The 16404-nt window shown below is 36.6% G+C and overlaps 1 protein-coding gene across 4 annotated transcripts in view; it reads left to right on the top strand.

Annotated features, from left to right (window-relative positions):
* Positions 1-16404, top strand: part of SCHIP1 (schwannomin interacting protein 1) — a 669020-nt gene that overhangs the window by 222578 nt on the left and 430038 nt on the right. The window lies entirely within an intron of this gene.

Raw genomic sequence — 16404 nt, 5'->3', positions numbered from 1 at the left:
AAACTAAATTCATGATTTAGCAAGTGCTCACAATTCCACCCTCAAAGAATACAGCAGACGTGAAAGACAAATTGAAGATATCAAAGACTATTCATAAGAATATACATATGGGCCTTCTTAACAATACCTGCTTTAGAGGTGTTTACTCAAATTAAACCTTTGGGTTGAATTTTTGTGTGACTCTGATATCACCAAAATGCAATAGAATCCCTTTTCCATCAACACTGTCTTAAAAACTATTTTACATTAAATTAGAAAGAGAAAGTACTAATATTCATGGGATTTTCAAGTAAACATTGAAAATTTAGAAGGTGATTAATGGGTCTTGAGTCCTGATAGGCTGGACCTATGGCCCAAATGCTTAATTCTGAACTCCCAATGAATGAATGATAGTTGAGCCAAAAAATTAATAGAAAAGAAAGCAAGCAGTAAAAACATACCTACCAGTTTTGAAACTTTCACTCAATAGCTTACTCAAACATATTGCCCAAGATCCCATTCTGTGGAGAAAAAGAAAACAGTATTACATACCCCTAAACTTGTAAAGCCGTGTGAGATTGTATCATTCAAGAATCCACTTTATCATGTGGAAATATTGCTTGATAATATCTGCGCATTCTAAATTGGCCTTCCAGCTCATCTGAAAGCATGTGAAGAAGTTGTGGGTGAGACTGTCTGTGACAGTTGTAGTTGACTCTGTATGTGGTGCAGGGGAGGGCACATGAAGGTGATCTAGAAAGATCATTGATCTGAGAGAGACAACTATATATTGGGTTTGACACAGCACCCCTAGTACTTCCGCTTTGCCCCAGGACGAGGGCTGGCAAATCCTACCCTGTCTTTTTAAATTTTTAAACAACACTTTATACCTGAGCGTCGTTGTTTTTTGTTTTTTTTTTTCCAATTGGGTGTAGTATTTTTTTTTCTTTTTTTGTATACACTTCTATGAGTTTTAACACATGCATGGATTCAGCTAACCACTACCACAGTGAGGAGGATACAGAACAGTCCCATCTCACCTCCCCCTGCAAAATTCCCTCATGCCGCCTCTTTGTGCTTTTTCACAACCCCTAACCCCTGGTAACCGCTGATCTGTTCTCTATCCTGTTGCGGTCTCTGGAATGTTCTACACATGGAATTATTCAATATGTAACCTTATGAGACTGGTTTATTTAGTATAACGCTTTTGAGGGCCAGTCATGTCGTTACATGTACCAATAGTTTGGCCCCTTATATTGCTGCTGTACCTCTATTTGTTTATACGTTCTCCCATTGAAGGACATTTGGGTTGTTTCCAGTTTTTCACTACTAGGTATAATGCTGCTATGAACATTCATGTGCGGGTGTTTTTTATTAATGAATGTAAGTTTTTATTTCCCTTGGGTAAATAAAGGGTGGGATTCCTGAGCCAAATGTTATTTGTTCAGGTTTATAGGTATGTGCCAAACCATTTTTCAGAGTGGCTATACCATTTTGCATTCCACCAGTATGAGAGATCCACTGTATGAGAGATCCACTTCTCTGTGTCCTTGTCAGTACTCGGTATGGTTAGTCTTTTTCATTTCACCCATTCTAAATCTTCTCTGACTTCCAATATTCACGTCTCTATTTCCTGTGCCATCAGTGACCACTAGTGGCATCCTGAATTGTCTGTCAAGGACTCTTGGGGCACCTTCTTCATTTAAAACATTGACCTCATTTCAATACAACAAGCATATGGTGGCACAATATACTTCTAAATACCGGCATGCGTTGTAAAGTCACCATCTCCATCCTCTGACATGAGAATGCTTTCTCATTGTTAGTAATTAAACATGCCCTGTCATCATGAGCAGTCCTTTTTGTTTCCTTTGGGCCTACCTTCAGTGCTTAAATTGGAAAATGTCAAAGACCACTCAGTAAAACTTTACATGTCTTTTGGTCTTATCTTCATTATCATTTGTGATGAAGCCCCACTGCTTTCTCTCTAGCAGCTTGCTTTCAACAAATTGTTTGTTGAGCTCCCTCTTTGTGTCAGGAACATTTTTAGGTGCAGGGGATACAGCAGTGAACAAAGCAGACCCAAATGCTTGCCCTCACAATGCTACAATTTTTAGAGTGGGTCAAGTAATAGAGATTAAATAATTTAAATAGGTAATTTTTAAAAGCAAAAGTGCCATAACAAAGAAAGCAGGCAGAGAGTTTGGAATCTTAGGATAAGAAAAGCTTCAGTGAGCAGGTAATGTTTGCGTACAAACTTGAGTGAGGTGAGGGTAGACTCTGCAGATGCCTCCGTAACCATGTTACGTGGCATAGGCTATGAGACAGGAGCACATAAGGCATGGTCAAAGAGCAGCTAAAAGCCAGGGTGGCTGGTGGGGAGTGTGAGCAAGAAGACGGCACGAGATGAGATCAGAGAGGTAACTGTGGATCATATTGTGTAGGACCTTATAAGCCACTATAGTAATTTTGGCTTTTTCTCAAGATGGGAAACCATTAGAAGGTTTTGAGCAGAGATGTGATGTGATTAAACACTTCCATATACAATGGAAATTTGGGATCAAGGATGGAAGCAGGAAGACCAGGTTAGAGGCTTTTACAATAATCTAGGCAAGAGATGATGATGCTTTGCACCAGGATGGCACCAATGGCCACATGAATCTAGCCAAGCTGAAGGAACGTCTTTTCGCTGAACATCCTGATAATATATTGAATGCTATTGCTATTTTTAAGGTGAAGAAGACCCATTTTTAACATGCTCACACATTACCAACGTTTGTATTTCATCAAATATGGAAGGGTGTGCTTGAAGAATCTACATAGTGCATATTGCAATTCCAAGCACATGAAGCTACACTAATCATAGAACCTTGAATCCGTGTACTTTGGGAAATGTTACACTTATGGGTTATAGCTGAAGTGTAGGGCGTGGGTTATAGCTGAAGTGTAGGGCTTCAATCGGATGACACAATTATCATTATCACCAGTACTGAGGCTATTTCTAACATTTTGTAGCCAATTATGGAAGTATCGGTAGGTTCCATGGCCATTTCACAGGCACCCAGATGAAACAATCAAAGGAAGATCGCTGGAGGTTTTCACCTCTTCTGTGCATGCCCAGTACAGTGAAGAATTATTGTATTATGAGCGCCTTTTAGAAACTAAAAAGGCTTCTGACATATTCAAAATGATAGACATTGTCTTTACCAAGCAAAACGTGATTAGAAAAAAATCTTGGTGTGCTTGACTCAGATGGCAGCACTGTGAGGTAGATTATACATTGTGTTTTGATATTTTGGTAAAGAAAGGAACTCCTTTTTTTCCTATATCAGCAAGCGCTGGTGTTAGTCTCTGCCATCAGGCTTGAAAGAAATCTTATCCAAGATCACAAGCATCACTTCCTTCTTCAGAGCCACTTTTTCAAGAAGTTTCATCAAGAAGTAGAAACCAAATATGAAGTTTTTCTCCATACATAGAAGTTCTCTAGCTTTCTACTGAACATCTTGAAACATGAAACTACATTTCAGAAAGCAGTTTCATTTATTTGAAGTAAGAACAAAGTCCCCTTTGGTAACAGTTTGATAGACAGGCCTACATTCAGATGTGAACTTATTTAATGGACTGGGTATGAGGGCATGGATGGATCGTCATAGACAAAACGTTCCAGAATTTCAACTCCCTATTAAATTTTTCTCTGTGACTGATCTGCCTGAGATCATACCTTAGGTTATTCTCCTTTCCCACTTTTTTTTTTTGTCCCCGTAACTGCCCTTCTTCCACTTAAAAAGAAAAAGTATATCTTTCATCCACCCAAAATTTAATATGCCGCATTGTCCAGGGTGTAAAATTCTCCAAAATAAAAAATATTTGGGGGGTGGGAGATGAGGGTAAGGGGGATCAAATATATGGTGATGGAAGGAGAACTGACTCTGGGTGGTGAACACACAATGGGATTTATAGATGATGTAATACAAAATTGTACACCTGAAATCTATGTAATTTTACTAACAATTGTCACCCCAATAAATAAACAAAAAAGAAAAATCAAAAAAAATATTGATACTGATTTTGAGAAAGGGACTCATTCTACTGACTAGGTTATAAATCATTTTGTAAATCAGATAATTTCCAATTCTTTGTTTTCAATGAAATTGAAGAAGGACCTAATCTAGTTGTCAAGAGATAGATCATTAAATACAATATTGGATGACAGACACTGATTTTAAGAATATAGTAAGAAAGGGATTTTTAGGGATTTGGGCAATATTGCTAGAACTGAATTCTTACCTATTCTCACCTATTTATGTAAATAAGATTTCTCATGCTTACATCTATAAAAATAATAGGTAGGAATAGAATTGATGCAGAATAGTCTTTCATTCTACTAAGTGGTAATACTCATTCAGAGATAGATGAACTAATAGAATAATGGCTTTATTCATCTCATTAAGCGATGTAATTCCAATAAGAATAATTTTTACCTTTAATAATTATGACCAAAATTTTTAATATATTTATGTTGTCTTAATAAGTTATGTACTGCTAATAATTATAATGATAGTTAAAACTAAAATTAATTTTCAATACTTGAAGCCTTGCCATAGGAAATACATTTTTAAAATGCATTCACATTTTATGCAGAGAAATAAGATTGAGTAATCAATAAAAAGATTTTCAAGCAAAAAATTTACATTAAATTCAGATAAAAGCCTGTAGGTGGAAAAAAATGTCAAATTCCTCATCTGTTCACTAATATGTCCAACTTTTTCACTAGATCTCTTAGCATTTTATCATAGTTATTTTCTGCTCTGTCTCTGAAACTCTGAACCTCTGGGCTGTCTCTGAATCTGTTTTTGTTGATTGTTTCTTCTCTTGACCATGAGTTACTTTTTCTTGCTTTTTTGTGTACAGTATAATTTTTGCTAGGAAGAACATTTTGTGTAAGATATTAATAGAGATTGAAGAAAACATGTATCTCTCAAAAGGGAAACACCCCTTTTCTATCAGGCTGCTGGAGTGGGAACTCAGTCAGTCTGAATTGCACTTGATCAGACTTGGAGATTTTTTTTCACCTGTGGTTCGATCTGGTTCACCATCACTGACTTCAGATATTTAGAGGTCATTATGCAGACTTTCCTTCCAACAGGACCTGGTATCAGAGTATTGTGGATTCCATGAACCTTCCTGTGCTGTGGAGTTCATCTCCCAAATTTTGGAACTATGAGTGATCATAGTTACAGCCCAGGTGGCATGGTTTTGAGTCACTGAGGAGTTTTCTTTGGTATCTAGTTCTGCTCATGCTTCCTGCACCTGGGGAAATATCTTTCAGCCAGGTTGTCCCTTCCCTGGCTTTTGGAGTGCTGCTGCTCTATATCTTGAAAGAGTTTCTCTTAGCTCTTCTGCGCTGCTATTAATCTTTGTAGTTAAAAGTTTGGAGTGCCTGATTCCTTTTTCTCAGCTCTCCATCTGTGTCCTCATCATTCGCCATCTTTTGAAAGAGTTTAGCCCTTGGGAGAGTCTCTGTGTACATCAGAGGAAAATCTCTCTCAGCTTTCCTTCTCTGGTCCCTAGCTTTGGGCATTTTACCCTCCATATTCATTTACCCGTGGGTAAAAATGGGTAGGTAGGTGCATATTCACAGTGTTAGATGGGGTTCCTAGGATTATAGTCCATTCTGTCGTCTCACACACAGCTGCTCAATGTTTGTTTAATGTTTAGCTGGCTGCTTCTTACCCCTGTCTATGGGGTAAGAAGATCTTTCTAACAAAGGGTTTGTATCTTTCTGGAATTTACTTTATTTAGGCATCTTTATAGCCTGTCAGGCTTTCTTTGTAGCTTATTTTATTACTTATTTATTTTAAAATGTTTGCTTGTCAGGGTGGGAACAAGGGTTTGTTGTGACTTCCTACATCCAAACCAGAAGTCCTGTTTAAATATATATTAAAACTGATCGTCAATATCAAATCATTTGTTTTTCAGATTCCATTAATTCCACTTAAATGTGGTGTTTCAACTTGATTTCAAGAGATTAATATATACAATATGCCAAGAATCACGTCCTTTAGAACTATTTAAACTTATGATGAAAAATTTTAGATGTCAACTTAAAAAATTTAAGGGAATATGTAGTTTTAAATACATGACTGATCTCAGCCATAATAATAAAAGTGGTCTTTTTATTTTTTCTTGATCATGGGAGTTAGGTTGACTGGCCTAGCTTTGCTTCAGGCTGCGGGGGCTCTCAACTTGGTTTCAATCCTCTTTCTGCAGGCTGTCCTGGAATGGGGTGAAAGCCTGTCAACTTTTCTCTAGCTGGGAATTGAAGACATTTGGAACAACCTAGAACTCTTCTGTAAAAATACATCTTAAAAGCTACCACTTATTTATTTTGTAATTGTCATCTCAGATATATAATTTTTAAATATCTCTGATTTATATAAAGCTAAGTTTCAATTCCCAACCCAAATGTAATGCATTTTAGAATTCAGAATTGTTCCTGGATAAAAAGAATTGTTACAGCAAATTTTACTTTACCAAGTCAGCAATTTAAAATAATCTATTCCGAAATAAATGCTGTTCAATGTATAGTGTAGGAAATACATTTACTTTTTTAGTATATCACTTATAATAAATTATCTATTCAATTTCCCTTCTTTTAAACCTAAGTTTTCATTATGTAACAGTCACTTTGGCATTGCGTCCAACCAGAGTTAAAAGATTATAAAAGTGCTTTTTATTACTCAAATTAAAAAAAAAAAAAAGGCAATCCATTTTGGATATGTTGCTGACTTCACCAATTGATAACTAAGAGCAATTTAGCAGAATTATTTGGATGGAAAATTGGCTACATTATTTCTTTTTTGGGATGTTTCTTATGGTGTCAAGTAACTAGATAGTCCACTTACAAATGATTTTTTTTTGTTGTTAGTTTCTATCAATTCAAGACATAATTGTTTGGACAGAAAGGCGAATGAAATTTGTCTTTGTTTAACATCAGTTCCTTCTAATGTAAGTTAACTATGTAATCATAATTATCAGAGGACTGAAAACTAATTTAAATGAAAGTTTTAAATCCTCAAACACTTCAGAGGTAACCTGACAATTAAAATGCTTACTATAAGTCAGTCTTGTGTTTTCACTAAAGCAAGTTCCCGAGAAGCCGAAGGACCCTAGTTTTCCTGATTACTTTATGAGTATAAAAACAGCCCAAAACTTCACACTTCTTGCTAAGTTAGGCTGTCCTTCCTCCATAATTAAAAGTATTTTATGTAGTTCATAAAGTTCTGAATATGGTAAATCTTACTTAGTTTACAACTTTCACTTGGCAACTAATAAAAACAACCAGCATTTAGTGAGCAGTTATTGTATGCAAAGCCCTTTACAAGAGTGATCTCATTTGATCCTTATAAGATCCTATGAAATAGGCATTATTATTATCTCCATTCTGGAAATGAGGAGGCTAAGCTTAGTGAAGTCAGACAACTTGTCTACGACATAACCAGAAAGTGGCGTAGCAAGGATTTGAACCCAGGTCTGTCTAATTCCAATATACTAACCACACTATTTCCCCAGTGGATTTCATATGTTGAGTAGTCATATTCTAAGACACCAAGTATCAAATGTTGCTCTTGACATACACACATTTTGTTTTATTTAGCTATTTCTACAATAATGCCATGTAACAAAATACTCCAGAAACAATGCTTCCAACAATTAACATCTGTTTTTCCTGATCCTAAGCATGTGGGGCAGACAGGAAGACCCTGTTTAAAGCTGTTGGTCAGCTGGGCATGGCTTCAGGCTTACAGCTGGGTCCACGTATGCTCCACGTGTTACCATGTTCTTCTTGGACCGGCAGCTCCCGAAAGCCAGTTTGTCTTACGGCAAATCACAGGAGTGTAAGGGTATAATTTAAACCATGCAAGCATGTTTGAACTTCTCCTTGTCTCACATCTGCTCTTCACCCATTGGCCAAAGGAAATCACAGGGCCAAGTCCAAAGTCAGTGAGGCAAGAACATAGACTCTACTCCATGGGAATATATATATATATCTGTCTTTCCCAAAGCAGAGACTATTTCTAATACTAATTCAGTCGATCACATATTGCTTATGCAATGCTATGGATAGCATGCTTTCCTTTGTTATAAACGTTGTGTGTGGTAAATCTATGCAATGAGGATGTTGTGTATTGCAGATCCTACATAGAATAGAAACAGAAGCGCATTATAAATGATTAAGTGGTGTTTCTCTTCTTATGAATCAAGTTTAAATGTTTATACTAATTCTTGAATTTTTTAAAGTTAAAGATCTGCTATTTGAAAAAATAACTCTAATAGGCTTAAAGCTATTTTAAAACAAGGTAGGTTATTTTAAAATACATATATACATTAATAAAAATTAAATTACACCTTGGTTTCTAACGCCATTCTCCCAAAAAAGGGGAAAAGTATGAAAAAGGGGGAAAAAAGAGTAACTTGACAGTAGAGAAAACAAACACTACTTCACCAGGTCTTCAGATTAATATCAGCAGCAATGTCGTGTTGAGAGTATGTACTCCTGCCATGAGGTGGTGAGATGGCACAGGTCTGTCACCTTCCACCCAAAACACAACCCAAGATGAACATCAGAAAAAGTTCCAGTTGAGGGACACATGACAAAATATCTGACGAAAACTTCTCAAAATTGTCAAGGTCATTGAAAACAAGGAACATCTGAGAAACTATCACAACTAAGAGGCCCCTAAAGAGACATGACAATTAAATGTCAAGTGGTGTCCTGGGACAGCCAAGTACATTAGGTAAAAGCTAAGAAAATCTGAATAAAGTATAGACTTTAGCTAATGATGAAGTATCCATATTGGTTATTAATTGTGACAAATGAACCATACTCATGGAAGATAATAGGAGGGGAAATTGCGTGGCATATGTCGAAACTCCGTACTGTCTATAATTTTTCTATCAATATAAAACTATTCTAAAATTTTAGAAAGTTTACTTTAAAAGTATTAAATTGTAGTGATGTAAAATAAAAAGAAATAATAAAACCAAATTAAAAAACAAAAGCAAATACTGGAAAAAAAAATTTAAAGAAAGAAAACCACAGTGATACTAAATAATTGTGGCAGTTGGGAAAACCAAAGCTAAAAACAATTTGACTATTGCTAAATATGTCTCATTGTAATTATTAATATTTGACCTTTAAACGTTTTGAGTTGGGTGTCCTGAAGGAATTGTCTTGTAACTTCCTATGACAGCGCTAGGGAGGTTCAAATGCCAGTCTTATGGAACCAAAGTCCACTTATTTGATAGCATCTCTCTCTCTCTCTCTCTGTCTCTCTCTCTCTCTCTCTCTCTCTCTCTCTCTGTCTCTCTCTCTCTCTCTCTCTCTCTCTCTGTCTCTCTGTCTCTCTCTCTCACACACACACACACACACACACACACACACACAGATTGTGTGTGAAGTACCATCCGTCCTCACTGTGGTTTCTTGTTCTCCTTTTGTTTCTGGACCCACCACCCCCACCCGTCACCGTCATCCTTGGCACTTGTGGCCACACAAAACCAATCCACTCTTACTACTCTGTTTCTCAGAAAAGGAGCATGGACAGGAAAGCGCTAGAAGGAGGACCTGGGCAGTGAGGGATGGGTCTGGAAACATTGCAGCATCAGTAAGAGGAGGCTGGCTGAGAACATTTCAGAACTTTTCAAAAACCACTGATAGTATAGAATGATTGAAAAACTCCATTAGTCGTTATCAAAAAAGGAGGAGTAAACACCCTGTCAGTGTTTTTTTGAGTCAATAAAACATTCATGGAAAGACTTGATTGGATTTTGCTAAAGCTGAAATGGCTTCAGGTATCAGTGCTCTGTGTGTGTGTGTTCTGCATTTTACTGTTTCTCTTGAAAGGAACCATGACATCCCATTTCTGGTTCATATGTTTTAGAAAAAAAAAAGAAAGCATATTGTCAGTCATGTAATATACAGTGCTTCTTGACATGTCTATTTTTAATTAAAACACATTTTAATTAAAAAAGGAGAGCAATTTTAAGAAGAGAAGCTCTCTGCCAGATGGTGATTCCTAATTTACCTCAAATGTGTTGGGAGCCACATGACTCATTTTTGATTAGCTTGTGTTTGTGCATTGTAGAGAATAGTGATTTTACTATGACAAATAACCAGCCACAGCATCCCTTCTAAGTGAGGTAATTAGGTGTGTGGTCATTGGCATTAGGGAATGTATCTTACCGATATTCACCCAGAAATTCTAATGGCATCAATAAGATTTTTGGGTAAAACTTGAATGTGTGCACTAGTAGATAAAACCCCTACAATATCAGATTCAGGTTTGCGAATCCGGATCACATTTGAGTGCCAGGCCTGAGAGCCAAGAAATACTGATGGGCGGGGGCCCACTCATAGTGGTGGCCAGGACCCCCAAGGAAGCAGGAAGGGAGGGATAATATTGTCCCTCCCTTGCTTTTTTCCATAGCTTCGTGTTTCACTGGATTCATGACCAAATTGGATTTCTTCACAAGCCCTGTCCTCCACAAACATACGCACCTCTCACATTCCATGTCTATAGACTGTAGGAAAGATGTATAGTACTATACAGTCATACCGCATAAAGCACACTGTGTACTAGACTACAGTAAATGTAGTTCTATGTCTGTAGACGATAGGGAGAGAAAACAGGTGGACCAGAAGGTAGTCGTTGCTCTGAAGAATTCCTTCCCAGTTAGAGGGAGCAGAGTGAAACTAACACTGAAGCAACTCTAAGCCACAATTACAGCATGTGGTTAAGCTACACCAAATTGTCTAACTATCATAGAAGAAACCAGTAGCGACATTCTCTACTGGTGAGGATGTGTGACTTGGGCATGCCAATGACCATCTGAGTCTATTTCCCCACCATGAAAATAAGTAAAACCTGCCTATTATAGTACTTGCAACAAATGAATATAATAATGACTGTTAAAACATTTTGTAATAGTCAAATAGTGTAAATATACTTTATTAATACTGAGTTCAGAAATATTGTTTTTCTTAGATTTGAATATTCTGTTGTCTGCAAAAAAGTCCAGTGGCATTGATGTTGTTTGTGGGGTTTTTTTGTTTGTTTTTTTAATATCTTCTCTGAGACTAAGGAGAAATAAAGTAAAAAAATTTTTTCTAGGTATTTTTGAACTTTAAATGAATCAAAAATCATTATTTTTAATCAAGCTTTGAGTTTATAATTTTAATCATTCGTGAGAAGCTCACAGTTTCCTTTTTTCTTGCCCAAACTTAATCCCTGAATCATGATTGGTATTAAAATAGCTCTAAAAATGAGAATATCAGTTGAAGGCATTGTCAAAAACAACCATGTCAAAACAAGGTGCCATTTTATTCAAACTCCTGGGATGAAATATATTCAAATTTGAAAAGAAGAAACTGTTCAGTGGACTCAGTGAGAAAATTGTGCTTTCTAGTATCTTTAAAAGAATGTTTTAGCATTTAAACACTGAGTTTCTAACCACAATTTTAAGAAATGACAGAATTAGGATATTATATTGATTCTTACAAGTTACGATATAACGAGATAAAATTCATCAAGTTGTAGAAACTTCAATTTTAGACTTGATGATCTTCAATAGTAATAAAATCTGAGTCCTCTTGTAACTCAAAGTCACTTGTGGTACATGCCTCAGATTTTCCATTCAGTTTTGGGCACAGCAAAGGTACCACATCATAGAATTCATCAATAATGAAAATTAGTGTGAGAAAAGGGAGTAAGAAAGTTAAGTATCCTTGAGTGTAACTCTTAGAAGTCAGATATTTTGACAGATGTCACATATATCTTGAGGTTAGTTAACATTAATCTTGCCAAAACACAGTTTTACTTCTAAATATTAAAGTGTGTTTACACAAAGGCTATAAAGACATGGCTCATTACTTTTACCAAAATGCCGTTGATATGACACTGCTGTAATTTATCTATCTAACTCCTACTTTTTATATTAGTTTACTTTGCATTGGCATGATTTCTAAAGTGTTCAGATCTTTTAAATTTGCATTTCAAAGTAGCTATAAAATATGTATTCCATTGCAAAACATTAGCATAAAGCGGTTCAGTATTATATATTCTGTCGGAAATGCCAGGAAGAATTCCACAACTATTGCATTTCCATCTGGCAGCATCTTCCTACACTGAAATTTTGCATAAATATTTCAGCAATAAAGTAAAGTTATGAAACATAAACTCTTTAGGTTATATTCCAAATTGATAACCTCTTCAAAATTTAATAAGCAAAGGAACTATGCAATTGCAAGGAAATTACTATAGTGCTTTCCACCTATTTTGAACTGTCCTGGGGAAATAGTTCCTTCCTCAACACATATTTCACTCATATCTTACTTTTTCTGTCCATAAGGAATAACTGTTCAGTGGTTGAAAAAATGAATTCCTACCCAACATAGGTATGAATGTTTAAGTAGTCTAGCTGCCTTTTCCAGAACATTATTCAGCCTGAATGAAAGAGTTACGTGCTGAGTTAATGACAGGTGACTGTTGTAGAATTGGGATATTATAGACCAAGAACCTTCTATTTTATTTAAATGAATGTCATCTTTTTTAGTGCAAAGATAACATTCATCCTCGGAGCTACATTTTCCAAGATTGGTGATGATTGATGTGCTAACCAAGTTTCCAGAACCTCATTTATTTTTCACCAGTGATAACAGATAGCACCTCTGTTTTCACCCATGTTGTGCAGGGAATGTTCATATTTTCAAGTGTAAGTGATGACAGAGGTAGGAGAGGTGCCACTTCATATGCTACTTTATTTAATAATCTAACTCTGTAAATATTAAGAGGTGGCTAAGAGTCCCTCAGTGGAGTCAGGTAGAGCTGGATATTAATTTGGCTCTGCCTCTTATTGAGTCTGCGACCTTGGGCAAGTTCCTTAAAACCTTTTTATTCTTTTGCTCATCTTGAAAACAGCAGTAATGGTAATGTGATCAGTGGGATTGTTCCATGAATTAAGGGAGATAAAGTATGTAAGTGCTCACTCCAGTGCCTGGCATGAGAAAGTGGAAAAAATGTGAGGTTGTTACTATTAAAACTGTTCCTGCTTTTATTATCATTGTTACTATTATCCATCTGCCCAAACTTGACTAAATGACTTCTATCGCATATAGTTATATGTGTGATTTACTAGCAAAAGAAGCCTGGTCGTCAGGGCACCTGGGCTCTAGTCCCAGCTCTATTACCTGCAGGGGTCTTCGGCTCAGTAATTTACATCTCTGACCCTCATTTCACCTGTTTAAACAGTGTTAGGTTTGAAGATGATAGGCGAGATCCCTTCTAATTCTGGCTTCTAAAAGACTAATGCTTATAGAACTAAGCAGTCGTGTTGGCCGCTTGACTTGTTACGCTTTACCCAAACATCCCAGCCGCCTTCCTCTTTGCCTCTGTGAGCCTGGTCCTATGCCTGTCAGAATGGACATGCGTCCATGGAATCGTGCTTAGCCCTTGTCAAAGTAAGGAGGTTTTCAGACTGTCGAGTAAATAAATAAATAAGCATGCTGGGTGAGGCTGTCTCTACATACAGCACAAGTTTTACTAAACTGTCTTTGTTTTTTAATGTAAATTAGCAAAACAATAGAATCTGTAGGTAGAGCCAGTTTGCTTGAATATTTCTTTTTTCATACGTATGATTTTGACATCACATAGACACCAAGAGAGAACTATTTCCTGGAGAATGCTTTTGACACCCAACTTTATGTATTGGAAACATGTACCTGGATGTAATACTCGTCACTGTTTGCGAGGGGCCCAATGGAGTCTAAATCTCGCATGTTCTCCCAAAAGGACACTTAAGTAGTGAACTAGAGCCCTATAATATGTAGTTACGTATTTACTTACTTGCTTACTTACTAGTTTGTTTGTTATTTTAGATTGGCCACAGAGTAAACTTTAGGACTGTAATGTCACATGCACTATGTATGACATTGTCATCCTCTTCCGCCACTAATTGTTATCAGTGTTTTTGTCAAGCAGTTTTGCCATTTTGTCAACCATGGAGAGCTGAACACCATTATCAAATTATATTCCTAGCTATTGTTTAGTTATCACCTACTAGGCGCCCATCACTGTGCTATACATACCCTGTGACCCAGCAGTTCTACTCCTAGGTATATACGTGACAGAAATGCATACATGTATGCAGCAAAAGACATATGTGAGAAGGTTTGTAGCAGCAATTTTTATAATAATCTCAAAATGTTAATATCCCTAATGCCCATCAACAGTAGGTTGGATGAATTGTAGTATAGTCACACTGTACGTAAAGCTTATAGGAGATGTGCTTTATGTGCTATATTCATAATCTTTAAAACTCTGCAAGTACTGTTATTCCATTTTACAACAAAGCAAGTGGGAGTTCTGAAAGCTAAACTGGCTGATCTAAAAGTGTTCACCTAGTAAGTATTGCATCCAAATAAAGCTCCGTTGGATTCTAAAGTCCAGACTCTCAGTTACACCTCGTGACTACTTAATAACTGCCATTTATTAAACACTTTGTGCTGGGCCCCTAGATGCTTTACATATATCATTGCATTTAACCGTATCCCATTTTAATCTCACAAGAACTGCAAAGTTAGTAAACAAGAGAGTGGAAAAGTTGAGATTAAATCCCAGCTCCTTTTGACCTCAAAACCCACATCCGTCTGTCATTACAGCATCTTAGATGGTATAAGCTAAATTCATTTTTCTTTAAATGAATTCATGCAGCATTTGGTGAAATTTTTGTGTGTGTAAAAATCAGAGATTGGATAGTAAAAAGGATTTGATTGTGTTGTAATTATCCTAAAATGCAAACTTGGAGTTATTAAATGTGACAGTCTGTTTTTGATTTTTTTCTCACTTTTAATTAAAACTGGTGTTGGTAAAAAAAGAATTGGGGGAAATTGATGTTTTCCTTATAATTAACTTGATATTTTTAAGGATTATTTTCAAAGAGTAATAGTAGGACTGCCTGATACTTTTATCTGAAGTTTGTTTGAAAAAAATTGATGCATACCTTCAAGGTTATTTTCATTTAAAAAAAAAAACCCATAAATTGTACTACTCTTAATATAGATTAAGAGAAAGTACCTAACATAACAATATAAAAATTTTTTAAATATATCTGTACCGTATTTCAAAACTAGATCTCAAGGTAAGAAAAGTGTCCGTCAGCTCTTAGAGACCCACCAAGGATTCTCAGAAAACCTTTGAAGGAATTGATGCATCATTTTTTGCCTTGGAAAATTCCTGAGACCTTCCTGCCCCTATGGCTCTGTAAAGCTAAGGATATACAGGTTTGTGATAAGCATGCCTCCCATTTGTGTATGGTTTCCCAGGCAGCATTGCAGTTTCCCACTGAGTCAGCTGTTCAGGTGGAATATGCCCATTTTATAGATGAAGAAGCCAGTGTTTGGAGAGGTAAAGGGACTTAACCCAAATCCTCGGCGCTGGTGCATGACAGAGCCAGGAATCAAACCCAGATTTCTGAATCCAACTCCAGTCTTTCCCTGACACAGATCACTTATTCTTGTAATAACCCAACACATAATTGCTGATGTTGTTGTGTTTTCAAAGAGTTGGGGGAAAATGGTCAACATTCGGTGTCCTTGATAGCATAATTACCACAGAGTAACTATAAGACTTAAATTATTTTTAATGCTATTGCTGTAGGAATGGATGCATTTCATGATATACATTACTGAGTAAGAGATGAAATTGAAAGATAATTTCTTGCATCAATTGTGTTCTAATATCTCCTACTAGTTTATGGTACATTTGAGACACAGCAAGATGGGTAGAGAAATCACAGATCATAGCATCTGGTAGGAACCTTAGAGTTTGTAAGACCCCTTGCTATACAAAAAGGGGAGACTGACATGAAGAGAGGGGCCACCTATTATATAACTTTTCTGGGGCAGAGTGAGGGAAGAAATCATCCATTGTCTCCAATAGCATGGAGGATGCAGACCATTACCAATACTGGATAAGTTTGGGAGCTACTGAGATGAGATTTTTTTTTTTTAATTCACTGATATATTTATTTGTTTTTTATTCTCACTGTTGAAAAAGACATGGAATAATAAACGATATTTTCCCACTGGCTGGCCAAGCCTTGCTTCTTCTGGGTCTCAGTCGCTCCTTTGTTGTATGGGATCATAAGGGACTTTGGAGCTGCAGTAGACATGACAGTGATCACATCTCTTGTCTGTTTTGGGGCACACCACAGGAGCCCCGGATTCCTACAACTTCTCATCTTGCTCTGTTTCGTACTGTGTCCACAAGGTGCCATTCAGTTGCGTAAGTATACCAAGTGTTCTCTTGCCTCAGGTCCTTTGCACGTGTGATTCCTTTGACCTATGATCGTCTTTTGCCTTCTGTC

Source organism: Rhinolophus ferrumequinum, chromosome 2 (assembly GCF_004115265.2).
Source record: "Rhinolophus ferrumequinum isolate MPI-CBG mRhiFer1 chromosome 2, mRhiFer1_v1.p, whole genome shotgun sequence".
NCBI lineage: Eukaryota > Metazoa > Chordata > Mammalia > Chiroptera > Rhinolophidae > Rhinolophus > Rhinolophus ferrumequinum.
The sequence above is the reverse complement of the archived record's forward strand: the minus strand, read 5'-3'. Positions and strand labels throughout refer to the sequence as shown.